The sequence below is a fragment of the Triturus cristatus genome, chromosome 5_1 (genome assembly GCF_964204655.1).
Source record: "Triturus cristatus chromosome 5_1, aTriCri1.1, whole genome shotgun sequence".
NCBI lineage: Eukaryota > Metazoa > Chordata > Amphibia > Caudata > Salamandridae > Triturus > Triturus cristatus.
Window position 1 is genome coordinate 810348478 of NC_140587.1, and position 27623 is coordinate 810376100.

The following is a 27623-nucleotide window of genomic DNA, read 5'->3' on the forward strand; positions in this document are numbered from 1 at the left end:
AAGAGATGTGAAAAAAAGTAACTTTTGTAAAGTGTTCTTGGGAGAATGGAAGCACAGTTCAAGTACTGAACCATTTTTTAATGAAGAGAGTTATCTTCAAAGTAATAGTTTGTTGCATGCAGTTGACACCAATGGTAGAGCATATGAAGTTAGAGATGGTTGTGTGATGGAAAAAGAGAAAATGGTTCCAAGAAATGAGGAAGAAGTGATGGCTGCTGAGGCTATGGGGAGACGTCCAAAAGCCCCAGTGTACACTTGGAAATGTAGTAGTATTTGTACTGTGCGTCAGGAATCTATTGATAAATTACGTGACTTTCTAAGAGAATATAGTAAAAAGAGTGTAAAACAGAAGATTAAGGTGCTTCAAAGACTAGATCCATGCAGAGTGAGAGAGAATACTGGTTTGCAAGGACATTCTCTGGCTTGTCTATCTAGGAAAGTGTGTCAAAGTGTTTTTCACCATTTTAGGATGCTGGCTGTTCATCATACTGAAATGAGAAAGTTTGTGAGAACATTGTATTTTGCTAAAAGTCCAGCAGTAAAGTTAAATGAGTTAAATAATGCTCTGTTCCGTGGATCTGTATCAGATGTAGTGAAGGTTACCGATGAGATTCAGTTTTGTTACTTTGGTCCAGAACAAGAAAGTGCAGAAAAGGACACAGTTAATGAGGAAAATGAGGAACAGAATGTAGAACTCATTATCAATAAAAATGTTGAGGATGAAATGACAAAATTTACTATCATCTCTAATGAAAGACCAAATATTACTTGTATTTGTTGCCGCAGAAGCCATTATAAAATTCAAACAAGGAATGTTGATCTGTATAAAAAAGTGAAAATGAAGATAATTATAAGTGGAAAGATTTTGCAACATACATATTTCTGGAAAATTGTTTTGAATTGGGTGAAGATCAGCGTATTTGTAAATACTGTTATAACAAGTTAGAAGAAAATAGAATGCCGACCAGAGCTGTACATAATAATTTAGAATTGGATGCTATTCCTGCCGAACTTTCTGATTTAAATACATATGAGTCTATACTCATTCAATGTGTTCATCCGTTCCAGACCATAGTACGTATGGAGCCCAAAACTGGTAAATTACCTCCTTCAGATTTACTGAGAGGTTTAAAAGGAAGAGTGGTGTATTTGCCATTGGATTTGAAGAAAAATATGGAAACTATTGATGCAGATACTTTGGAAACTGAACCATTAGTTATTCTGGTTAATGGTGTACCTACAAAGAATAAGAAGATTTGGCAGGAGCTGGTAGATGTAAGGAAAGTACAAAGAGCAAATTTATATTTGAAAAGGAATAATAAATGGTATGAATCAATTTATATAGATGAAGTTGAAGAAGATTTACAAGAAGACACAGAAACACCAACTGGGCAAATTGAAAAAGTGGACAAGTCAAAAGAAGAAGAAATTTATGAACATTTTAGCATACATCCTCTTCATTCAAAAGAAGTTATGGGAGACACTATTGATCTGTTTCAGATGAAGAAAGCAAAAGGAACTCCCGTGAGTGTATGGGAGAAGAGCTTGGAAGCTCGATGTTTTCCCCAGCTGTTTCCTACAGGAAAAGGTGGACGATACGATGAACGCCCAGAACAGATTCCAGCTTCTGATTATCGGACTACAAGATTATATGCAGAAGATCCAAGATTTCGTCAAAGTATTCCTTATTTGTTTAATCTTTTATTTGAAAGCGACTTGTCTGCACTATCTTATGCAGTAAATCACATTTTAAAAAGTGGAGTACATCTACATAATGTGTCTGCTAAGGATTTTATGGACAAAGTGCAGCACCGAGATGATCATTTGGAAACACAATTGATCAATCTGATGGCTTGTCAGCGTGGGACAAATGAATATTGGTACCGACGCCATGGAGAATTAAAATGCATGTTACGAAATTTAGGAACACCAACATGGTTCCTTACCCTAAGCTGTGCCGAGTACGCTTGGGATGATTTACTGGATTTTCTTCGAGAAGCAAATTGTAACATTAAAAACATCGAATACAAGACAGCAGGAGAACTGTGCTCATTGGATCCGGTTAATGTTTGCAGATATTTTAATTATAGATTTGAGGCTATGATGTCCTTCATCTGCAATAAAAAAAATCCACCTCTTGGAGAAGTTTTGGATTTCTTTTGGAGAAAAGAGTACCAAGCAAGAGGTGCTCCTCATATTCATATGCTGTTGTGGATCAAGGATGCCCCAAAATTTGGCACAGATGCAGATGAAGTAGTTTTAAGTTTCATTGAAGAATATGCAACATGTGCTATACCTAAAAGCACACAAGAGAAAAATTTAAAAGAGCAAGTTCTACGTTTTCAAAATCATCGGTGTGGAAAATACTGTCGGCGAAAGTACAAGAGCAAAGATAAATTCTACACAAAATGTCGATTTGGATTTCCACGACCTGTTCTTTCAAAAGGAAGAGTAAACAGTTTTATGTCAGCTGTGCGACATACAATTACAAGAAAATCACCTAAGAATACCTACAACCTACGAAGAAAAGAAGAGTCAAAATACATAAATGACTACAACCCAGTCATTTTATCCATGTGGAATGCTAACATGGATATTCAGTATGTGGCAGACAATTCTATTGCTGTTGCTCGGTATGTCACATCATACATCACTAAATCTGAGAAAACAGAATTGAAGGAAATGTGGGAAGAGATTTCTCATGAGAAGACTGTCAGTAAGAAGCTATACAGTTTCAGTTTAAAGATGTTATCGCATCGAGAAATTGGATCCTACGAATGCTCAGATAGGTTATCATCTGCAAGTCTTTACTCGAAATCCAGAAGAATAATTTGGGTAAGTTTAGGCCTTGCAGGAATGAGTAATCGGATACTGAAATCTGTTGCAGAAATTGAATATTTGGCCGAGTATAACCCGGAAAGTACAGATATTTTGAAATCAAACATGTTGGACACGTATTACCCAAAAAGAAGTCGTCATCTTGAGAACATGTGTCTCTATGAAGTGCTGCAGAACTACATTTTTTCACGGAAAGCCACAGAAGACATCAATAATGGAAAATATAAAGTCATTGGTGAAGAAGGATGTTTGGTGAAGCAAACAAAAGGAAGTTTGATTAATCACAGGAAGCTCAGTTGTGATACAACTGAGAAAAAGGAATTTTACTACTTGGCACTTTTACAGCTGTTTAAACCATGGCGTTCAGAGGACGAACTACTGGGAGAATTTCAAAGCTATGAGGATTCATTCAATGCATGTAAAGATACGATTGAATGCAGTACTTTCACAAATTATGTGCAAATGTTAAATGAAGAAATTGAACAGGAAGCAACAATTGCAGCTGAAGTAGCTAGAGACAGTTCTCAAGACAGCCAAAGTTCTGAAACGCTCAGTCAAGATCCCCTAGGACAACCAATCATAGAAAATGAAGCTGCAATAGCCATGAATGAAGTTGAAACGGCTATGAATCAAGCACAGGAAGATTCAATAGACTTACTAAATCTGGAACAACAACTGAATGAAGAACAAAAACAAATTTATGTAGAAGTCACCCAAAAAATTGATCATGGATTACTACATGAAAATAAAGAGTGCTCATGCACATCATTTGAACCAATCAGGATGTATGTGAGTGGACAAGCAGGAACTGGAAAAAGTTTCTTAATAAAAGTCATCAGAAGCTACCTACAGCAAAAAACAGCTTCCACTTTGTCTTGTGTTGTAACTGCTCCAACTGGGTTAGCAGCTTATAACATAAAAGGAATTACCTTACATCGCTTGCTAATGTTACCAGTGGAGCATGAGAACCAAATACAATATCACAAGCTAACAGGAGAAGCATGCTTCGAAGTTTCAAGAATGTTGAAGAAGATGCAAGTTCTCATTATTGATGAGGTGAGCATGGTATCAAACTTAATGCTTGCCTTTGTGCATTTAAGAATGCAACAAATTCTAAAAAGAGACTATGACGTGTTATTTGGAGGAAAACACGTCATAGTTTTTGGGGATCTTTTACAGCTCACTCCAGTAAAAGGACAACCCGTGTTTAATACTGTGACACATGAAGACACGAAAAAGTCATTAGGAAGCATTGGTAATGCAAATATTTGGTCGTTCTTTGAGTACAAAGAACTCACTACCAATATGAGGCAAGCAAACGATGAAGATTATGCAACTATTCTGAAAGATATTAGAATTGGACTTCTCACAGAAGATGGCAAAAAAGCATTACAGAGTCGGATGCAACATAATTTATTTCCAAAGGAAACAATAGTTGCAGAGAAAATTTTCAAGAACATTGCTTAAAAAAATACTGTAATCTGCTTAATGCCAACACTACGCGAATGCTCAATATTCAATGAGGAACTTTTGAAATTGGAAAAAGAAGAGATTAAGAAAATGGAAGCAGTGGACAAAATTCAGCATGAATGAATTACTATTACATTAACAGGCAAACTGAAAAATAAATTGGATTCTCTAGAGAAGAACATTTCAAAAACAGCTGGATTAGAAAAAAATCTATATGTTTGCATGAATTGTGGAGTGATTTTAAGGAGAAATTTGGATGTAGAAAAAGGTTTAGTAAATGGAGCTATGGGTTAAGTTGTGGGTTATGAGAAGTACCAGAAAAAAGATGGAATTGAATTTTTAAAAATAAAATTTGACCAGATTGAAGAGGTTAAAGACATTAGTCGTTGTTCAGTTCGTTTTTTGCTAGTGAAAGACTTGTATGTACGTAGGAAGCAGTTTCCATTTTCTCTAGCATATGCTGTAACTATTCACAAGTCTCAAGGATTAACTGTAGATAGTGCTTTTGTAAACATTGGTTCTACTGTATTCAAAGAAGGTATGGCATATGTTGCTTTGTCACGAGTGAAAACATTATCTGGTTTATTTATGATAGACTTTGATGACTCAAAATTTAATGCTGATGCAAACTGTGTAAAGGAGTATAATAGATTAAGAAGAACCTATGCTCCTTATTTAGGTCAGTATCCTGTGATTGAAAAACATGTTGTTTCTCAGAAAAGGAGAATTGAGAATATTTGTAATGAGGATGGACAGAAGAGAAAACAAAAGGAGAGTGATGTGATTGTAAGCAAAAAGAAAAAGGACAGTGTTCAAGAGGTTGTTGGTTGTCATTTTGAAATAGCTCTGGTGTCAACTGCTACGCAAATGTAGTGCTGAATGTTGTTTTTTATCTTGAAAATTTGCAAGAGCAGATAAAAGTAAATCATGGAAAAAGATTCTGTTCTCTGCTGAGTCTCCTTTATGAGAAGCTCAGTAATGATAAAACTAAAATAGAAAGTGCTTCTGATGTTAGAAATCTTTTAGATGTATGTTCAGGATCTACGCAGTTTAAAGAAAATGTTCAGCAAGATGCACAGGAATTCTTAATATATATGCTGATGGTACTGGAAGATGAAGGAGTAGAAGTAGAAAATGTATTTGGTGTCTCTTATAAATGGGAAAATTGCTGTGAAAACTGTATGAACACATGCAGTAGTAATGTTGATTCTGAAAGGTTCATATATTTACCATTACCACAAAGTAAATCAGTGAGTTTTAGTAAATTAGTTAAAGATGCCAATTACAACATGGAATGTTCTGAATGCAAATCTGACATGTTTTCCACGTTATTTTTACAGAAATATGGTCAGTATGTAATTTTAATGATGCATGGTTGTAGAGCTGATGGTTCAAAATTGGATACTTTAATAAAGAAGTTTATAGGACAACAATTATCAATTTCTGGAAAAACTTTTGTTACAGTTGCAATAATTTTTCATGAAGGACCTACTGTAACTTCTGGACATTACACAGTTTATCTTAAATGTGAAAAAGGCTGGACACTGTGTAATGATTCTCAATTGATTTTCAAGCAACGTCTGCCTTATGATTTACCCAATTCTTACTTAATTTTTCTGAAACCTAAATTTTAAAAACTAAAAACTGCATCTGAAGAAAGCATTTTTAGAAACTTTAAAGGATTATAATTGAAGATTTCACTTAAAAATGATTTTGAAATTACTATTTGGCCTAAAGGAAAAGTAATAAAAACAAATGTGGACTTTTTTGACAGATATTATTTTGGCATATGTGCTTTTGCAACAATGTTTAAAGATGGAATATCTACAAAATTATTATTCATCTAGAAAGGTATTTGTAATATATATGTAATATTTCTATCAAAGTATAGTTTAGTGTGGATAGTTTTTGGGCTTTTTTAAACAATCTTTCAGATTGTTTTTTTTTGCCCGCTGTTAAATGATGAATACAATTGTTTTCACTATTTTAAGTGAAAATTAAAAAATTCTGAGAACAGCAAAAAAAGGGCAAAAAATTGCTCTGTAAAATATGTAAAAACATGTGCTGCTTTATAAAATGTATGATTGAATATTAATATTTTTTTTCTTTTTTTTCAGAACTTGAAAGAAAAATTAAAAAATGAAATTCTGTTTCCTTGCAAATTATTAAAAATGTTTTTTATCAAAATAAGTTTTTTTTAATATAAGATAAGTAAAAAATATTTGTATTTCTTAATCCTTCCTTTTCATGATTCCTTTTCTTCACCTCTGTTCATTAAAAAAAAATTTTAAAAACTTTTTTTTAAAAAAAACCTCCTTGGGTGCGCGCAGCGTGCGCGCACCCCCAAAAAAAAATGTTTTTTAAAAATCCCCCAAAAATATTTTTGGGCTTAGTTTTTAGGTGGCTCTGAAAAGAGCCCTTGAGTTAATGTAGGGAAACAGGAAGAGAAAAACGAAAAAAAGAAAAAACATCTATGGACTAGAGCACTGATGCGCATCAAATTTTCGTTGAAGGAGATCAAGACTGGTCTCCCCCACAGAAATAAGACTACCGCAATCAGTGCACCGTGTAGACAACCTCGCCAAACAAGGTGGACCAACAAGAGGAGTAGAAAAAGGTGAAGGCACCATCGCAGTAGAAGTGCTTGCCTGAGCTGCCGAAGATGTGCTCGGCTGAGCTGCTGCAGATGTCGTCGGCTGAGCAGGTGGAGGGTTTGCTCCAGAAGCTTGACAAAAAGATACTGGATGCATTGCCTCAACATGCCTCGTCATTGTGTGTATGCTAAAAGAATACTTCTTGTTAGCATTCCCACGTGATAAGACTTTTTGACACAATACACAAGTAACTTTCGGTGCATTCACTTTTTTTTGTCCCTCAGGGAAAGTAAAAAACTGCCATATAAAGCTGTCTTTCTGCTTCCTGTTCCTCTGTCTCTCAAGAGTGTCCTGTTCACTCTCTGAAGATGGTTGCTGCTCAGCCATTGTCTCTCAAAAGATTAGCTCCTTCTCCAAGGGAATCAGAACTAATAATGAAGAAAGTGGGAGTGGTGTTGGAAGAATCTGGAACTGAAAGTACTTCAAACCAATCAAAAGTCATTATTGTGGATCACATGACTTGCAATGAGGGGATTGGGTGTGGTGTTGAAACAATCAGAAACTGAAAGTAATGAAAAACAATTAGAAGTGTTGTTTTATTATGAACATAACCCCAGGTGCGCGCACGGAGCAAGCTCGGAGCGCGCACCCGGCAATTACGCATGCGCAAACGCGTACGAGCGCATGCGCATACGTGGTATGCGCGTACGTAACGCGCATACGTAGCACACGCGTATACGCGAACGACAGCACGCGTACTCTAACGCGTATACGGAAGTGTACCGCGTGGAGCACGTACGACGCACGCACGCATGCGTACGTACGCATACGTACGCACGCATGCGTATGGACGCATGCATACATATGCGTACATACGCATGCGTACTGGGTGCGCGCTCCAAGCGCGAAAGAAAACGTATGTATGCGTACGTAACTAACGTAAAACGGAATTCTTAATAAACTTACGCAAACGTACTAGGTGCGCGCTCTGAGCGCGCACCCTAAGAATTAATATAAAAAAAAGGACATAACCTAATAGAAAATATTAACTATGCTGTTCAACTTTATCCTAATTGCAAATTTTTAAAAAAATGAGCCAAACAAAATGAAAGGATAAAGGTAATATATAAATGAATACATAGGAAATTTTTAAAAAAACAAATATTTAAAAAATATAAATAAAAAATACATAACTTAGCATTTAAAAAACCTTGCAAATTCACTGAAAAAACCATAGGTTTCACACACGTTATAGTTAGGAATTAGCATTTAAAAAACCTTGCAAATTCACTGAAAAAACCATAGGTTTCACACGTTATAGTTAGCTGGACATTTCACTCGTACAAAACCAATGAAATTCCCCCGTTATAGTTAGTTCTGCCAACTATAACTCGCGCGCCCGCAATGCACTGCTGATGACGTCACATATTACATCACTCATGACATGGTCAGTGACATCACTCATGACATCACTGATGACATCTCAAATGACATCACTGATGACATCATCCAGTGAATGTGTGTTTTTCTGAAAATTACATATGTTTTATATATGTTTATCTAACGGTCGATGAAAGAATAAATGGCTATATAAGTGTCTAAATGGATGATTTGTTTTTGAAAAATTTATTGTATATCTGACTGATTAAGTGTATCTTAGTGAATACATGGCTTAGTGAGTAATATTTAAATATGTAAATATCTGTATCAGTCTCTCACTTTGTGTATAAGTGGCTGCATGGGTTGGTGAGTAGCTACATGAGTGTCTATATAGGTTATGAGTTGTTTTTTTGAGTATCAGTACGAGTGTCTGAGTGTCTGTATGGTTCGGTGGGGGGTATTACGTAGTGCATAGGTGCATGAATGAGTGACTCACTGTTTGTATGTGTTGAAGACAGCATGTGTGCAGGACTGTATGGGTGGATGAGTGTGTGCATGGGTGTGTTAGTGAGTGAATGACTGTATCAATAGTGTCTTTATGAGTAACTACATATGTTTTAAACTAGTATATGTGACTATTGGTGTATATAAGTGAGTATATGTGAGAGTGAGAGATTGAAAGAGTTCCTGTATGAATAAGTATGTGTTTCTATAAGTGATTGTTTAAAAGACTAAGTATGTGTAAGTTTCTGTAAAAATAAGTGTGGTGGTGTGTGTATAACTGTATATGCAAGTAAATGGATGTTTGATTCTTTATTAGCATGAGTGACTATGTGTGTGAGTAACTCAATGGATGAGTGGCATTGTGTAACAGGATGTATAGGTGTATGAGTACATATGATGACTGAGTACATGTATGAGTGACTCTATAGGACTGTAGGTGAATGAGTGGATGGGGATCTTAGAATAATGAATAGGTTGTTATAACTGATATTAGTATGTTCATTGTTTTGAAAATGTTAGTTTGAATGTGTGTATCAAAGGTTATATTAGGGGGAGAGGAGGTCTGTCACTCTATCACAAGGATGATGTCATCAGTGATGTCATTTGAGATGTCATCAGTGATGTCATGAGTGATGTCACTGACCATGTCATGAGTGATGTAATATGTGACGTCATCAGCAGTGCATTGGGGGCGCGCGAGTTATAGTTAGCTGAACTAACTATAATGGGGGAATTTCATTGGTTTTGTACGAGTGAAATGTCCAGCTAACTATAACATGTGTGAAACCTATTGTTTTTTCAGTGAATTTGCAAGGTTTTTTAAATGCTAATTCCTAACTATAACGTGTGTGAAACCTATGGTTTTTTCAGTGAATATATATATATATATATATATTATCTACTGGCGGTCGCCAGTAGATAGTTATAGTTACAACCTAGTTTCCATAGGAAATCTCAAAATTCTATTTTGAATAACTTTGGCGCCGGTTGATGAATCCTCGCGAAATTTTCAAAACTAATGGGGCGCTCCGTTCAGCTCCTACCCTGAAAGTCTCGGGGTGATTCGTCAAGCGGGGGCCGAGAAAAAAGGGGGGTTCCAAAATGCGTTTTCCCCATGCATTTTTCCATAGGACCTTTAGACACAGCTACAGCCAGAACGGCTGAACAGAATTACTTGAAATTTGGCAAAGAGGTAGTCCTCAGGTCAGGCATGTGCCTTTTGCATATATGGTGTAAATCCGTTCAGTAGTTCCTGAGAAAATCAAAAGTAAAATCATATACATATCTGGGCGGAGCCTAACCACACATCTCATTGTGAGATCTGATTGGCTGTCAGCACTTCATCCAAGAAGTGTTGGCAGCCATCTTGGGACCAATATACATGATAGCACCTCATTAAAAAGCATTGCAGTTAATAGAAGGTTTTAAGACTTTAGTTACATTATAAATCATTTGTTGATGGTACCATACTCATTTTAGGAATTGTAGTATGTTCTAAGGTGATTTTACCATGTGAAAAAGCCTTCTGCTGGGATATCATGAATCATGTTTGAGAGAAAACTATTTTCACATGCTTTTCCCACAGAGGTTTGGAAGGTGATCTATAAGCTAAACTGAGAGCATATTTTCTGTAAATTCACATTATCTTTCTCAGTCATGTGAAAATGAAGTCTGACATTCTCAGTAAAACATGTACATCCAACAAGGGCAGAGACTGTCAGTTGATTCCTTTGTGTTCTACTGCAGCTTCCCAGAGTGTTCCAAAGAACAACTAGAGCGCTAACAGTCTTACTTATGACAAAGGTATGGCACACCTGAAGCCATCTTGATTGGAATAAAGTGGTAACATTTAAAACATTTAATTTAAAAAGGAACAAAATGAGAGGGTTCATTTTGCCATAGAATGTATGATTAGTGCTGCAGAAAGAAAAATGAGGGCACATTTTGAGTGACTTCTCAAATCCTCTTCTATTTCATTAAAGAATTCTGACATGCAGACTGAAACATGCACTTTCAATACCAGCAGCAGACTTCCCTGATGAGCAGTAGCTTTACTACAGTGATCTAATGAGGAACTAGAGTGCTAACATTCTGAATTTATGGCAAATGTGTGACACATCTGAATGCCTTCTTCATTGAATCAAAGTAAAAAAACTGACAGTATGCCTACTGAGGAGACTGCAGTAAATGAGGAAATTAGGAAACTTCATAACAAGTCTCCCAAGATGGCCACCAGAGACAAAAGAGCCCAAATGTAGCACAAATATCACCGAGATGTAGCCCAAGTATAGCCCAATGACAGAAATCCCAGAGTGTTTTAAAGAACAACTAGAGCGCTAACAGTCTTACTTATGACAAAGGTATGGCACAACTGCAGCCATCTTGATTGGAAAAAAGTGGTAACATTTAAAACATTTAATTTGCAAAGGAACAAAATGAGGGGGTTCATTTTGCCATAGAAATTATGACTAGCGCTGCAGAAAGAAAACTTAGGGCACATTTTGACTTCTCAAATCCTCTTCTGTTTCATTAAAAAGTTCTGACATGCAGACTGAAACATGCACTTTGAATACCAGCAGCAGACTTCCCTGGTGAGCAGTAGCTTTACTACAGTGATCTAATGAGGAACTAGAGTGCTACCATTCAGAATTTATGGCAAATGTGTCACATCTGAATGCCTTCTTGATGGAACCAAAGTAAACAAGCATTGAAAATGCAATAGGTCGCGCCCTCGTTTAAGTTAAAGCAATTCTGTTTGTAATTAGGTGGCTTTTTAGCTTTGCTTTTATTAGTGTTTTTCAAAATTTCATGTAAATAACATGCATATCTGTATATGTATGCATGCATTTATATTTGTATTTATATAGATATGCAGATTATATATATGTTTTTATATGTATGTATATACATATATATACATACATATATATATAAATGCATATATGTGCATATGTGTGCGTGTAGAGAGAGGTAGAGAGAGGGAGAGAGGTAGAGATGTAGAGGTAGAGACGTAGAGGTAGAGAGGTAGAGGTAGAGAGGTAGAGGTAGAGAGGTAGAGGAAGAGAGGTAGAGGTAGAGAGGTAGAGAGTAGAGGATGAGTAATAAGAGTAGAGAGTCGAGAGAGAGTAGTAGAGAGAGTAGTAGAGAGTAGTAGAGAGAGTAGCAGAGAGTGAGTAGGAGAGAGTAGTAGTGAGTAGTAGAGAGTCGGTAGTAGAGAGTAGTAGCGAGTGAGAAGTAGAGAGTAGTAGAGAGTGAGTAGTAGAGGGTGTAGTAGAGAGTGAGTAGTAGAGGGTGTAGTAGAGAGTGAGTATTAGAGAGTGAGTAGTAGAGAGTAGTAGAGAGTGAGTAGTGGAGACTGAGTAGCAGAGAGAGAGTAGTAGAGAATGAGTAGTAGAGTGAGTAGTAGAAAGTAGTAGAGAGTGAGTAGTAGAGAGTAGTAGAGAGTGAGTAGTAGAGAGTAGTAGAGAGTGAGTAGTAGAGAGTAGTAGAGAGTAGTAGAGAGAGAGTAGTAGAGAGTGAGTAGTAGAGAGTGAGTAGTAGAGAGTGAGTAGTAGAGAGAGTAGTAGAGAGAGTGAGTAGTAGAGAGTAGTAGAGAGAGTAGTAGAGAGTAGTACAGAGTGAGTAGTAGAGAGTGATTAGTAGAGAGTAGTGGAGAAGTAGAGAGTGAGTAGTAGAGAGTAGTAGAGAGTGAGTAGTAGAGTGAGTAGTAGGGAGTAGTAGGGAGTAGTAGAGAGTGAGTAGTAGAGTGAGTAGTAGAGTGAGTAGTAGAGAGCAAGTAGTAGAGAGTGTGTAGTAGAGAGAGAGTAGTAGAGAGTAGTAGAGGGTGAGTAGTAGAGAGTGAGTAGTAGAGAGAGTAGTAGAGAGTAGTAGAGTAGTAGAGAGTGAGTAGTAGAGAGTGAGTAGTGGAGAGTAGTAGAAAGTGAGTAGCAGAGAGAGTAGTAGAGAGTAGTAGAGAGTAGTAGAGTGAGTAGTAGAGAGTGAGTAGTAGAGAGAGAGAGTAGTAGAGAGTGAGTGGTAGAGAGTAGTAGAGTGAGTAGTAGAGTGAGTAGTAGAGAGAGTAGTAGAGTGAGTAGTTGAGAGTGAGTAGTAGAGAGTAGTAGAGAGTAGTAGAGAGTGAGTAGTAGAGAGTGAGTAGTAGAGAGAGTAGTAGAGAGGGAGTAGTAGAGAGAGAGAGTAGTAGAGAGAGAGTAGTAGAGAGTAGTAGAGAGTGAGTAGTAGAGTAGTAGAGCGTGAGTGGTAGAGAGTAGTAGAGAGTAGTAGAGAGTGAGTAGTAGAGAGTAGTAGAGTAGTAGAGAGTAGTAGAAAGTGAGTAGTAGAGAGTGAGTAGTAGAAAGTAGTAGCGAGTGAGTAGTAGAGAGTGAGTAGTTTAATTTAAAAGTAACACAATGAGGAGGTTCATTTTGCCATAGAAATTATGATTAGTGAGGAAAAAAGAAAAATTAGGGCACATTTTGAGTGACTTATCAAATCCTCTTCTATTTCATGAAAAAATTCTGACATGCAGACTGAAACATGCACTTTCAATACCAGCAGCAGACTTCCCTGGTGAGCAGTAGCTTTACTACAGTGATCTAATGAGCAACTAGAGTGCTACCATTCAGAATTTATGGAAAATGTGGGACACATCTGAATGCCTTCTTGATGGAATCAAAGTAAACAAGCATTGAAAATGCAATAGGTCTCGCCCTCGTTTAAGTTAAAGCAATTCTGTTTGTAATTAGGTGGCTTTTTAGCTTTGCTTGTATTAGAGTTTTTCAAACTTTCATGTACATACCATGCATATGTATGCATATATGTATATGTTTGCATGAATTTATATTTATATAGATATGCAGATTATATTTATATGTTTATATATTCACTGAACAAACCATAGGTTTCACACACGTTATAGTTACGAATTAGCATTTAAAAAACCTTGCAAATTCACTTAAAAAACCATAGGTTTCACACATGTTATAGTTAGCTGGACATTTCACTCGTAAAAAACCAATGAAATTCCCCCGTTATAGTTAGTGCAGGCAACTATAACTCACGCGACCGCAATCCTCTGCTGATGACGTCAGATATTACATCACTGTATTTAGACACTTATTTACCCATGTCCTCTTCCATTAATCTTTAGCTATACATATATTACAAATATTTATTTTTCATAAAGACACATATGTCATCAGTGATGTAATATCTGACGTCATCAGCAGAGGATTGCGGTCGCGTGAGTTATAGTTGCCTGCACTAACTATAACGGGGGAACTTCATTGGTTTTTTACGAGTGAAATGTCCAGCTAACTATAACATGTGTGAAACCTATGGTTTTTTAAGTCAATTTGCAAGGTTTTTAAAATGCTAATTCGTAACTATAACGTGTGTGAAACCTATGGTTTTTTCAGTGAATATATATATATTACCTACTGGCGGTCGCCAGTAGGTAGTTATAGTTAGGACCACGTTTCCATAGGAAAACCTCAACATTCTATTTTGAATAACTTTGGCGCCGGTCGACGAATCCTCGCGAATTTCTCAAAATAGGTGGGGCGCTACGCTCCGCTCCTACCCTGAAAGTCTCGGGGGGATCCGTCAAGCGGGGGCTGAGATAAAAGGGGGGTCCCAAAACGCATTTTTCCCATGCATTTTTCCATAGGACCTTTAGAACGAGCTACAGCCCGAACGGCTGAACAGAATTACTCAAAATTTGGCAGAGAGGTAGTCCCTAGGTCAAGGAAGTGCCTTTTGTAGGTTTGGTGTAAATCTGTTCAGTAGATTCTGAGAAAATAGCCTTTAAATCAATATATACATCTGAGCCCGCTTACGGTACGCTTACCGTACGCTTACGGTAAGCGTACGGTGGCGTGCGCGAGCGCGATTCTGATTGGCTCTTAGATCTTAGTAAACATTCGAATCGGCCGAAACCAGGAAGCGGCGGCCGCCATTTTGTGTATTTCACTCTGAAAAAAAAGTGTGAAAACAAGGAAAGGGGGCAATGAGGAGAGTTACAGACCCCCTAACATTTGTAAGGGGGTCAAAGAAGGACAGAAAAGTACAAAGAAAACATTTATTGATTTTAAAAAAAATCACGGGGTACGCGTACGGTAAGCTTACGGTAAGCGTACGGTAGGAAAAAAAAAAAAAAAAAAATGAAAATCAGATTTAAGTGTTTAGATATTAGGGGGCTCTAAAAAGAGCCGTTGTGTTTATGAAATGATTTTTTAGTGGTACCTACAAGTAAGTACCGATGCAGAGTCTAAGGTTCAAGAGGAAGACTCTGTTCCCTTCATCATTGAAGTGCACACCATCTCCTCTATAAATGTCTTGCATGTCATAACGCAAGTTGTTGTGGTAAATGGCACCCATACCATAGTCACGGAGGAATGCAGAAACAGATTTGTTGACGTGCTTTCTTGCTTTGTCATCGCACCGCGTGCCCACCGTGCGTGCACGGCACTAACTGCGTAAAGTGGGCGCGCGGTGCGCGAAGCGCACCGCGTGCTCACTGTGCGCGCACGGTGCGCGAAGCGCACCGTGCGCGCACGGAACGAACTGCGTTAAGTGGGCGCGCACGCCACGAATGGCGTAAAGTAACTTAGCATTTAAAAAAACGTACAAATTCACTGAAAAAACCATAGGTTTCACACACGTTATAGTTAGGAATTAGCATTTAAAAAACCTTGCAAATTCACTGAAAAAACCATAGGTTTCACACATGTTATAGTTAGCGGAAATTTTACTGATAAAAAACCAATGAAATTCCCCCGTTATAGTTAGTGCAGGCAACTATAACTCACGCGACCGCAATCTTCTGCTGATGACATATGTGTCTTTATGAAAAAAAAATATTTGTAATATATGTATAGCTAAAAATGTATGGAAGAAGACATGGGCAAATAAGTGTCTAAATACAGTATTAGCATCAGCAGAGGATTGCGGTCGCGTGAGTTATAGTTGCCTGCACTAACTATAACGGGGGAATTTCATTGGTTTTTTATCAGTAAAATTTCCGCTAACTATAACATGTGTGAAACCTATGGTTTTTTCAGTGAATTATATATATATATATATATATATTACCTACTGGCGGTCGCCAGTAGGTAGTTATAGTTAGGACCACGTTTCCATAGGAAATCCGCAACATTCTATTTTGAATAACTTTGGCGCCGGTCGACGAATCCTCGCGAATTTTTCAAAATAGGTGGGGCGCTACGCTCCGCTCCTTCCCTGAAAGTCTCGGGGGGATTCGTCAAGCGGGGGCTGAGATAAAAGGGGGGTCCCAAAACGCGTTTTTCCCATGCATTTTTCCATAGGACCTTTAGACAGGGCTACAGCCCGAACGGCTGAACAGAATTACTAGAAATTTGGCAGAGAGGTAGTCCTCAGGTCAAGGAAGTGCCTTTTGTAGGTTTGGTGTAAATCTGTTCAGTAGATTCTGAGAAAATAGCCTTTAAATCAATATATAAATCTGAGCCAGCTTACGGTGCGCTTACGGTACGCTTACCGTACGCGTACGGTGGCGTGCGCGAGCGCGATTCTGATTGGCTCTTAGATCTTAGTAAACATTCGAATCGGCCGAAACCAGGAAGCGGCGGCCGCCATTTTCTCTCTCGCACTGAGAGTGATGTTTAAAATATTAAGCCCAAAAACATGTAAAGGGGCTGTTTAGACAGCTCCCACACACATAGCAATGTTGAGGGAGTCCCCAAAGATCCCCCAAGGCCAAAACCGGAATTTTTATTTTTTTGCTAATTTCGCCGATTACGCTTACCGTACGCGTACGGTAAAAAATTATTAAAAAAAAAAAATTATCCACACTCTCCCCACCCCATGTGCAATTGGTGCCCGAAGGGCACCAATTGCGCATGGCTTATTAAAGATGAGTTAAACTAAAATATTTAAAAAAAAAATAATAACAAAAAAAATTATCCACACTCTCTCCACCCCGTGTGCAAATGGTGCCCGAAGGGCACCATTTGTGCATGGCTTATAACATATACGAAAAATTAAAATATTACCTTTCAAAACGAAGTGCATCATATGTCCTCCATGTGCGCACGGTGCGCGAAGCGCATCGTGCGTACATGGCCCATCTAGCGTAACGTGGGCACGCGGTGCGCGTAGCGCACCGCGTGCCCACCGTGCGTGCACGGCACTAACTGCGTAAAGTGGGCGCGCGGTGCACGAAGCGCACTGCGTGCTCACTGTGCGCGCACAGAACGAACTGCGTTAAGTGGGCGCGCACGCCACGAATGGCGTAAAGTAACTTAGCATTTAAAAAAACGTACAAATTCACTGAAAAAACCATAGGTTTCACACACGTTATAGTTAGGAATTAGCATTTAAAAAACCTTGCAAATTCACTGAAAAAACCATAGGTTTCACACATGTTATAGTTAGTGGAAATTTTACTGATAAAAAACCAATGAAATTCCCCCGTTATAGTTAGTGCAGGCAACTATAACTCACGCAACCGCAATCTTCTGCTGATGACATATGTGTCTTTATGAAAAAAAAATATTTGTAATATATATATAGCTAAAAATGTATGGAAGAAGACATGGGCAAATAAGTGTCTAAATACAGTATTAGCATCAGCAGAGGATTGCGGTCGCGTGAGTTATAGTTGCCTGCACTAACTATAACGGGGGAATTTCATTGGTTTTTTATCAGTAAAATTTCCGCTAACTATAACATGTGTGAAACCTATGGTTTTTTCAGTGAATATAATTTTAGTGTTCAAGGGTGGGTGGGTAGTGAAAAAGCTAGTTAGGGTTTGGGGTGAATTGTGGTAGTGTTAGGAGTTATATAAAGGAGGGTTTGTAGCTTTCCTCCAAAAAGTAAATCGTAAATATATGCTTCCTCGCGTCTTCACATCATTAACACTTAACACGGAGGCACCAAGCACCACATCCCTCCACAGCAGGTGCCAACACAAGTTTATTCATGTGCAGAGAGGGAGCCCCATAAGGCGTCTCCAAACGGTGCAATTACAAGTGCAAAACACAAAAAACAATCTTTTCCACTTTTAGGCATTTTACTTACCTTAAATATACTTATCATGCGTAGTAAATGCATGCATGGTAAAAGGCATCAATGCGGTAAAGGCATATGTTGTATTCATATCCCCTGTGAACACACATCTCTGAAAAGAGAACATTGGCCCACTGCACTGAACAACTAAAACAGGCGCAACCAGAGCTTCTAAAATGTGTTTTAGGTATGCGCAACGTTTCGTGCGTCACCATGTTGTGAATTAAAACCCAGAACAGGCCATTACGTGGATACACTAGTACCGTGAGTGGGCCCCATAAGGCAGGTGATGTGTTTGCACACCTGCATCACTCCCTGCTTCCACTGTGCAGTCCCCCACCAAGTCTCCCTGCATAGTTTACATAATAAGGGATCCGCTCTGCTCCCTCGTCTATCCTTCGTTTCACCACCTCTAACGACAACCCTGCAGCCGAGCCCCCAGAGGTCTGGCGCACATTGTAGTAACCACGATTGGTAGTCTGTCGCTGTTAAACCAAGACTCATCATTCTAGAAGTTTGCATAAGGAGAACTAGCATCTAAGGCGCGAGCGCCCGGAAGATGGGTTGCAAATGAATGACACTTACCCAAAAACACCACGACAGTCCTGCTCCCCATCGTGCTCAAAGTTCTTCTGACACAAAGAGGAACTAAAGGAGTTAACGCGTTGAGACAAGACCAGCCCCTCCTTATTGCTACGGGGCTCACTGTGGGTACGGGGCTGCCAGTGGTTTTTAAGAGTCAGATAAAAAGATAAGAATGACGGGGGCCCAGCGACATCATTTTTCAAGAAGCCCAGCGCGTCTTACATTACTGTGTCAGCACAATGTTTAAGGGGGATCCGGCGCTAATGAAGACATATGCAAAGTCGGATGATCGGGTTGCAGACTGGCCGTCAAGATGTCCCAGTCCTCGGCAACGGATTCTGGTTGATCTAGGAGACAAAAGAGAGGGTTGATATGGTGTTGTAGAACGACCACCCCCTCCCCCCTCCGAGGCAAGTAAAAAAGGATTAAAAGCGGTTTAGTCTGCATAACTGGTGCCAAGAGGGACTCTGCTGTCTGCAGGACTTTAATACAGACAGCTCTGTGCGCCCCTCCGAAGATTGGCGCCCTGGGCCTGGGCCCAGCTCGCCCACGCCAAAAGCGGCCCCTGGCAACGTCTGTGGTTATGTTCCAATAGTTTAATTGAGAGGTGAGACGCACACTGGTCTGCACCTGGCAGCTGGATCGCTGGCACTCGGCACAAAACGTATGAACAGATTCTCGAGAGCTTAAAAGGAGGTCAAGATCATCACACAATAAAAGAAGAGGTCAGACAACACTAAAGGTGGGCGAGCCACTGACGGCTCGAGCCTGAAGCTAGTCTCTGGCTCAGCCCGAGGTCCTTTTGGAAGCTCGAGCCCATAACGAGCCGAGGGTTCATGTGGCTTCTGCCTGCCACCCTCCTTCCATGTGGGATGAAGAGTCAGGGCCAGTGCTACTAACCTTGGGACAGGAGAATCACGTTCGAGTCTCTGGGTGGGCTCAACAACATCCTGTCATTCTGGACAAGTCACTTCATCTGCTCATTCCTATAAGCGTTGAATGCCACCTTATGTAATGTAACACCAGAAAATGGACAAAGAAGTAAAAACAAAGCCTTAACATAAGGAATGATGAATGGATAATCATTTACTAGCTGAAATGTACAAAGTGAAACCAGAAAACCTGGATTCCCTTCCGTGAGCAGGTTAAATTGATTTAATAGACTATAATGTCGCCCTATAATAATCTGGCCATGTAAAAGGTTTACATGACAAAAGTCTTGCATCTTAGTACACTGATGGTTCAATTTTAAAAACTATCACTTTTAATAAGTGCTTCTCAGTACAGTGCTATAATGTGGCGTATTCATGTTAAGGCTTCCACATGTTGGAAATACATTTTGTTTGAATATTTAACATGCTGCTTGTGGTGTAACTTACATAGCAAATATTTTCAGGGCTTGGATCGTGCATGGGCTCTAGGAACCAAACCAAACTCTTGGCTCGGCTCTGGCTAGGCTCTCCCTGTTAATTTGTTGGCTCGCCCACCTCAAAACAACACAAAACCAGAGCACTCGGGGCGTGGCTTGGCAATCCAGCATGGCGGACATGTGCTAAGTAAGCTCCGTCCAGCCCGCCGAATTATCCTGCATTAATCCTGCTCCTTCGGCTGCAACATCCTCCGCTTGGCTATTCCTGAGGTGTAGAGACTTGGTGCCGCTTCCCTGGGCGATTTCAGATCCGTGCCATATCCTGCGGTGGCGAGGTGGCGACGATCACCCCTGGGGCCTGGTGACTGCGCTGGGACCGCAACCTCGAGTGCGGCCCTGTCCGCGGTCTCAAGTGGGGGAGGAGCTGTGGCGGCTGGTCTGCCCCATCCGGTGGCGCTGTGCGGGACCTCCACCTCCCCGCCGGTGCCTGTCCTCAGCTGCGTGCCTGTCCCCCCACGGTGCGGACCCCCCCTTGCTCGGCGGTTAGATCGAATCGCAGGGGGAGTGCGTGTGAGATCATGGGACGCCTGGTGCAGATGCCGCCATCCTGCGCCGCCCGGGCCGCGGAGTGCTTGGCCTCCCAGCGCGTCTGTGGATTCACTCTTTGTGGTTTAGTGCCCTGCATTTGGAGCTGTCGGGAGTCGGCGGCATAGTGAGCACCGGCGCCTGCCCTGCACGGAGTATTGGGGTGGCGGTGCAGAGGCGATTGTTGCTGGGGCCTGCAGGCAGTGTGGGGACCACAGCCTGACACGTGGCCCCCCTGGCGTTCCCTGGCAGAGCTGCGGCGGCTGATCGGCCCTGTCTGGGTGTGTTGCGAGAGCCCCTACATACCCTCCGGAATTCATCCTTCGCTCCCGGCCTGTCACAGGACTGCTCCTCCCTGCTCGGTGGCCGATTCGGACTGCAAGGGAGGTGCTCTGGTGGCTTGCGGGACACTGGGTGAGTTGCCGCCATCCATATGATGCCCTGGGTCGTGGAGTGAGTGGCCTATCCTGAGTTTGCAGCCTCTACCCGGGTGGCTCTGGGGGGTTTGAGACTGTTTGTGACCCGGTGCTCGGTGTGGGTCCCCCCAGGCCGGTGTGGTGGTTTGGTGGCATGTTCGGGATGCATGGGGGTGTTGACTGGAGACCACCATCCAATAAACATCCTGCCCCCACTGGTGGCCCGGGCGCTTCCTGGTGAGCATGCCGATAATTGAGGGGTTCCCCATGTTTCATTGTCGGGCCTGCAGTCGGCGGCTGTTGTGTGAGAGACCTGCTATATTGGTTTGGCATTGTGTTTTTGGACAACCTGGGGTCCTCCCTGCCCCCCCACATGCGGTTGGTCGCTGGGTTTCGCCTGCCTTGAGAACACTGCTTGGGGGCGCGGAGTTGAGACGCTTGGTACATTGGGGTCCGGGCGGAATGGCGGGCCCGCCTGCGTGTTTCGTCACTGGTGCCTGGGCCTGCGGGGGTCCCCAATTTCCCCACATTGGAAGCCTGCAAACTGTGGGGATTTAGGCTTAGGTGTGGGCGGGGCCGCTTGCCTGTCTAGTGGTGACCCCGTGGTGTGTGTCTTGGACCCTGGCTTCACGGCGGTCGCTTTGGCAGCTGGGTCGAGCCACGTGGACTGCTGTCTGATGCTGTCGCCATCCCCACGTAGCCTGTGTTGACGGGAGATGGGTGCGCCAGCGGCTGACCACCTGGTGTTGGCGTTGTGATTGCAAGCTTGGTCCGCCATGACGAGGGACAGAACCGGCGGGGGCTCGTCCAAGCAGAGCAGACTGGATAAATTTGCTGGCCCTGGGGCCCCCGCGGCGGCATCGTGTGGGACCCAGGGAGACGTATCGGACAACGTCGCCCTCCTGGCTCCCATTACACAGTCCAGGGATGAGCTTGATGCCAAAATTGGGGCGGTGGGATCTGACGTTATGTTGCTGCGTCAGAACTTGCGGAATGCGGTGGCACGCAACGCAGAGACTGAGACAAGAATCTCCGGGGTGGAGGACGTCATTACCACCTTGCAACAACGAGTGACATCCTTGGAGAGCACCCAGTGGGGCCTGGCGTCAAGGGTGGAGGATGCCGAGGCCCGGGTGCGCCGCAACAATCTCCGCTTTGTTGGTTTTTCGGAGGGGTGTGAGTCTGGAGATATGGAGCGGTTCCTTACCCAGTAGCTGCAGAGTTGGCTGCCTCCGGATTCCTATCCAAATGCTTTGTGGTTGAGCGTGCCCACATCGCCCTGATGCAGAAGCCCCCGCCGGGAGGTCGCCCACGACCAGTGATTGCGAAATTGCTTAATTATCATGATCGGGATGCCAACCTGAAACAGGCCAGGGCCAAAGAACCCTTGCTGTATAACAATGCCTGCATCCTGATATTCCCTGACTATACTAAACTGGTCCAACAGCAGCGGCAATCATTCCTAGAGGCCAAGGCCCGCCTACGAGAGCTCAAGCTCCCATATGCGTTGCTCTATCCGGCCCGGCTGCGGGTCGTATATCGCTCTCGCACTCACTTTTTTGATTCCCCAGAGGAGGTGTTCCAGTAAACGGACGAGACGGTGTGGCTGCGCCCTCTTTCACCACCTGGGAGGGACTCTGACTCGTCCTCGAGTGGGGTGGCTTGAAATTTACCTAATGTCAAGGGGAGGTGGTCTATATGATCCAGGTCCAGAAGGCGGTCCAAGTCAGGCGATGCCTCGGCACGATGGGGTTCTGCCTCAAGACAAGCACCACCAGCTGATTGACTTATGTTTGTGTTTATACACTTAAAGTCCTCAGGTGCTTAGAGCTGGCCGGAGAGCCCGACGACGGGCTGTATCTCTACTGGGCATTTACAGACAGGGACAGGGGCCAGAGGACAATGGGCTGTAAGTTGGTGATCCATTGGCGGGTGTGGGGTGGTACCCCCTGTGGGGGTCGACCTGCTCTGCTCCCCGCGACAGATACTTCACTGTTATTGAGGTATATGGTGGGGGTTGGTTGGGTTGTTCAGGTGAGTTGTTGTTGTTTTTAATCGCACTATTCAATTACATGTTGGAGTCTTGCTGTGCTGCTTATCTCGAGACACCAGTGTTCTCCTTACATGACTGCTATATTGGGTAGACCGTTGGATTCTACGGGGTCCTTACGCATACTGAGCTGGAATGTCAGGGGGCGCTGGACAAGATTAAGCGGGAAGCAATCCTTAACCCCTTCAATGCCACGCCCTTTCCCCCTCCTGTGCCGGGCGTTGCACTAGTGGGTGGGGTTCATGACGAGATAGTCTCGTCATGGGCACAGCGCAACCGTGCTCCATGACGAGACTATCTCGTCATGGGCACTGAAGAGGTTAAGCAAGAGAAGCGCGACGGAGCTGATATTTTAATGTTGCAGGAGATGCACCTCATGGGGTTCGAAGGAACTGTGTTTCCAACGCTTTGGATACATACAAGTATTTAATTCAGGCTTTGTGCGGGGGTCCCGGGGAGTCGCAGACCTTATACACCGACGAGTCCTGTATACTCATTCTAAGTCATGGTGGGACACGCAGGGCCGGTACCTTTTCCTCCAGGGCACGGTAGGAGGTGAGTTTGTGATATTGTGTAGTGTCTATGCCCCTCCGCCACTATCCTGGGGGATGGTGGAGAAACTTGTGACTGTGTGGGCGGACATTCCAGAGGGCCTGGCAGTGGTTGGTGGGGACTGGAATGATGTGGTGGATGTTGTCCTTGACCGGTGGAGGACCGGCGGGGCCCCAGCGGCTCACCACCCCACCAAGCTTCACTCCCTGGTGGTGGGTCAAGATTGGGTAGACCCCTGGCGCAGGCTGCATGGTAGGACCCAGGGATAAACTTACCTTTCAGTGGTCATGATTCCGTCTCCCGCATTGATTGCATTTTTGTCTCCCGGGAAATTGCTGGCAGTGTGGTTGAGGTGGACATTTTCCCCCGTGGTGTAGTGTAGTTCCTATTTCCCGTATAGGCTCTGTGCATTGGAATAATATACACTATAGTTTTTGCATAGGACTAATGTCAGTATGCTCCTATCGAGTACATTACATTTAGTTACTTGTGTGTGCCAGCTAACTCAGAGGTCACTAGAAACTTCTCGAATGAACAAGAAGGAATTCGTTTCTAACAACCGCATAAACATGACAACTTTGTTTCCCTTAGAATCGGAACGCGTCTCAGAATCGTGGAAACAATAGATAACAGTTTCACTCATTCAATCGTGCATGCTTAGTTTCTTCAGAGCTACAAAGAAATAGATAGACGGGTGTTTCAATAAAAGGGATTTATTGAACAGTCTTGTTTCTCGTGTCAGAGATATGAGCTGTTACAATCATTAGACAGTAAGCCAGATATAATACGCACAGCATAAGCAGTAAGAAGAAATAATACTGCAATAGCATTGTCTTTTAGCTATGACATATATTCATATATACATACATAAATAACACAGGTTAAAAAGTGAATACTGGTCTGATGCTTCTGAATAATTCTACCCCAGTGTACCTAACCTAAGTGTAGTACAAGGTAAGAGTAGGTGCTGTTTCCTATAGTATGATATATATCAAGTTTTGTATGCCAAGAGTCCCTCTAGGTTCTTGTCAACTCCATAGCTTAGAATGAGAGAGGTGGGAATCTCTTTCCAGGTCTCAAACTCTAACACCCCGCGAAGGGAGTCAGAACATTGGAAGCTGGATACTCTGCGAGCAGCAATGACAGCGTCTGGTCAGTGCGTCAGACCGGGATATGGTCTCTTCCGAACTTGCCGTGGCAAGCCGTGCAGTCAAGTCGTGCCGAGCCGTGCCGTGGTTTGCCAGCCATGGTAAGGGAAGGCATATTTATACCTGGAAGGTGCTTAGGAATGCTAGCATTGACGTAAAGTTGGGCAGAGGAAGACGTCATGGATGAACCCCTAGGGAATAGTAGTTCAAGCATAATAGATGAGTTATTGGAGAAATCAGTAATCCTAGCTAGGGAAAGTCCCGATGGCTTAAGGGTCTGGTTTCTAAGAACTTGTTGTGACGTGGGATGGACGGATGTAGGTGACCATGCCTGTATTTGGATAGCATGGCAATTGCCTAAATAAGGACTGGGATTCTATGCCTAAATAAGGGCCATGCGAATTGTGCCTATATAAGGACATGATTCATGGAAACCTATGTACGGGTATCTAAATCGAAACACAACACCCACTCCATTGACGAATTATCGATATTACTAAATGCTAAACATGCTAAACACATAAAATTAAGTATCACATGTTCACTAAAAACATTCGTAAAAGCATACTAAAAGAAGTCTTGTGTTAAAAAACTTTGTTAGACATGAAATGCAAAGGTGCTGTACATGTGAAAGCACTGATTCATTCTAAGCGTATATTTACAGTGAACGCTAAGTGAATGAACCAAAACATATATACATGTGTAATGAAATGGCCTAGTTGTACAGACAGGAAAAAGTTCAGAGCCATTTCATGTCATGATTACACAAAAGCGAAGAAAGTTGACAATGTGTCCCTTGAAGTATTTCAAAGATGTCTGTTCTTTATGAATAGTTCTACTGTAAGCAGAGTTTTTAGCCATAAAAGGAAAAGGCAATATTCACAAAAGGGTGAACTTAGGAAAACTCCAAATTTAGGGGGTCATTAGTATAGCGGGCGGATCGCCACCAACCGTATGGCGGTGGCGATCCGCCCGCTAAAACCTCTGCCCACTGCATATTTCCCCCGCCACATTACCATGGCGGGGGGGACCCCGGCGGACGGGAAGACCGTCCGCCGGTTTTCCGCTGGTAGGCAATCCGCCCGATTGCCTACCGGGCGGAAAAGCAGTTAATATGGTGGCGGCGTCTGGTAGACACCGCCATCCATATTAGTATGCAGGCGGGGTGTTGCCTTTCCAGAAAGGCAGGCGGATTTCGCCATTGGGGGCCCGTAGCGGGCCCCCAGGGATTCTGGAGGGTGGGGGGTGCACATGAGGGGTACCTATGGTACCCCCCTGCAGTTCCATGCACAACATGGCAGGCACCATGCGGTGCCTGCCACGTTGTGCTTGGAGGTGCACAACATGCCTTCTTGGCATTGGGGCCGGCGGTGCTGAGAGCACCGCCCTCCGCAATGTCAGGAATGCAGGATGCATTCTAATTTCACCAACGGGAACCCCGCACCAATGGAGGGTGGTCCCATTCCACGACAGGATGGCAGGTGGACAAAGTCCGCCCGCCATCCTAATGACTTCTAAGTCTTTGTTTTAAAAAAAAAAAATTGAAGGCCGAATACATAGATTACATGGTACACTGTGAACCAAATCAAAAGTTATTTGAAGATGCTCGGGAAAACATGAAATCCTCTAATCCTGTAGACAAAAATGTGTCTACTGTTGTCGGTGATAGGTCGATTACCTCGTTTAGAAGACTAACTGCACATAGATCTGATGCATCGTCAGTAGCAGTGTTCGTTGCCGATGTTACCTGTGTGCCTGTTGATCCATCTTGTACCTCAGCAGTAGCATGTTGTGTCTGTGAGATCCTAATGAATGCTGTCATCAGGATCGGTAGACTCTGGGTACAACACAGAGCATGGGCCGTTATCGGGTCCAGCAGAGTATCGATATCCGTTGGCATGACTGATGGGAGTGTTAGACAGATGTCTAGCACGCATTCTTCACCGCAAAGCAGGCAGCGTAGAACAGGTAAGATGCAATCTTGCCAGATTGGTCTGAACGACAGAAACCTTGTGGTATTTAGTTCTCGTAGACGAGGTAAACCCAATAGTTGCACTATGTGCTCACGACACTTCCTGTCCAGGAGAGCATTCTCCAAGGTGCTGGGAGTGACGCTGGTGGGTTGGCTTGCCATAGCGTAGCAGTAGGAATAAAAACAGGATTCCTGCAACAAGTGCTAGAATTAGTGGCAGACCTCCAAATACCGAGTGCATGAAGTTTGGAATGATTCCGAGGACTGCTTGAAGAGGTGTGAACAGTCCCGAGCATACGATCTTAAATACATGCACAATACCGCTCTTATCAGACATGTTTAAGATACGTCCCAACATTTCTGTGAAATGTATAGGGGAATTTGTCCATAACAGAGCCTTATCTCAGCCGAAGTCCTTGTGACTTGTCGATCATAGGTTTCTTTGGCTGAGGTCAAAGGCACGGTTTGTTGTAAAAGAATGGCTTTTTTTCTGCTTAAAGTATCAATTCGTATAGAAAAGATGTTCAGTGAAGGTCACAAAGGCGACTCCCAACTGTGTCTATTTGGGGGAACAAGACTTGCATACAGCAAGTGACCCTGGAAGTAACCGTTACTAGATATTGGATACCTGGCAACATGCCACAACAGCTCTGATCATTCAACATGAGGTAACTTCCATTTTAAAGTTGTCCAAACGTTGGATTAATCACAGTGGCCGGTGAACCTTGCAGGTGGCAGGGTAAATTTGCAGTGGAACCGCTACAGGCCCCGTGTAAACTAATATCCCGACATATGAGTGAACCGCTTAGTGCATTTTCGCAGTGTGTACTGCTAATAAAAACTTCACGGCCCCCACAACAACATCTGTGTGTGTAAGGTAAATCCCAGGATGTCCTGATGTATTCTTTACCCAACCTTTCATATTTGCTTACTGGCATGTGTCTAAGGCAATACTGAAAATGGAAAGTTGTAACAGGCAGAGTTATTTTGCCATGTATGATCCATTCTGTAGCTGGTTTTTCTGCTACCGTAAATGGCAATTTTTCCAGTTTTTCAATGGTCAGCACTGTATACTTTGCTCCCCTTTGTGCCAGTTTGATCTGTTTATCAGTGAGATTGTAATCAGAAAACAGAGAAGA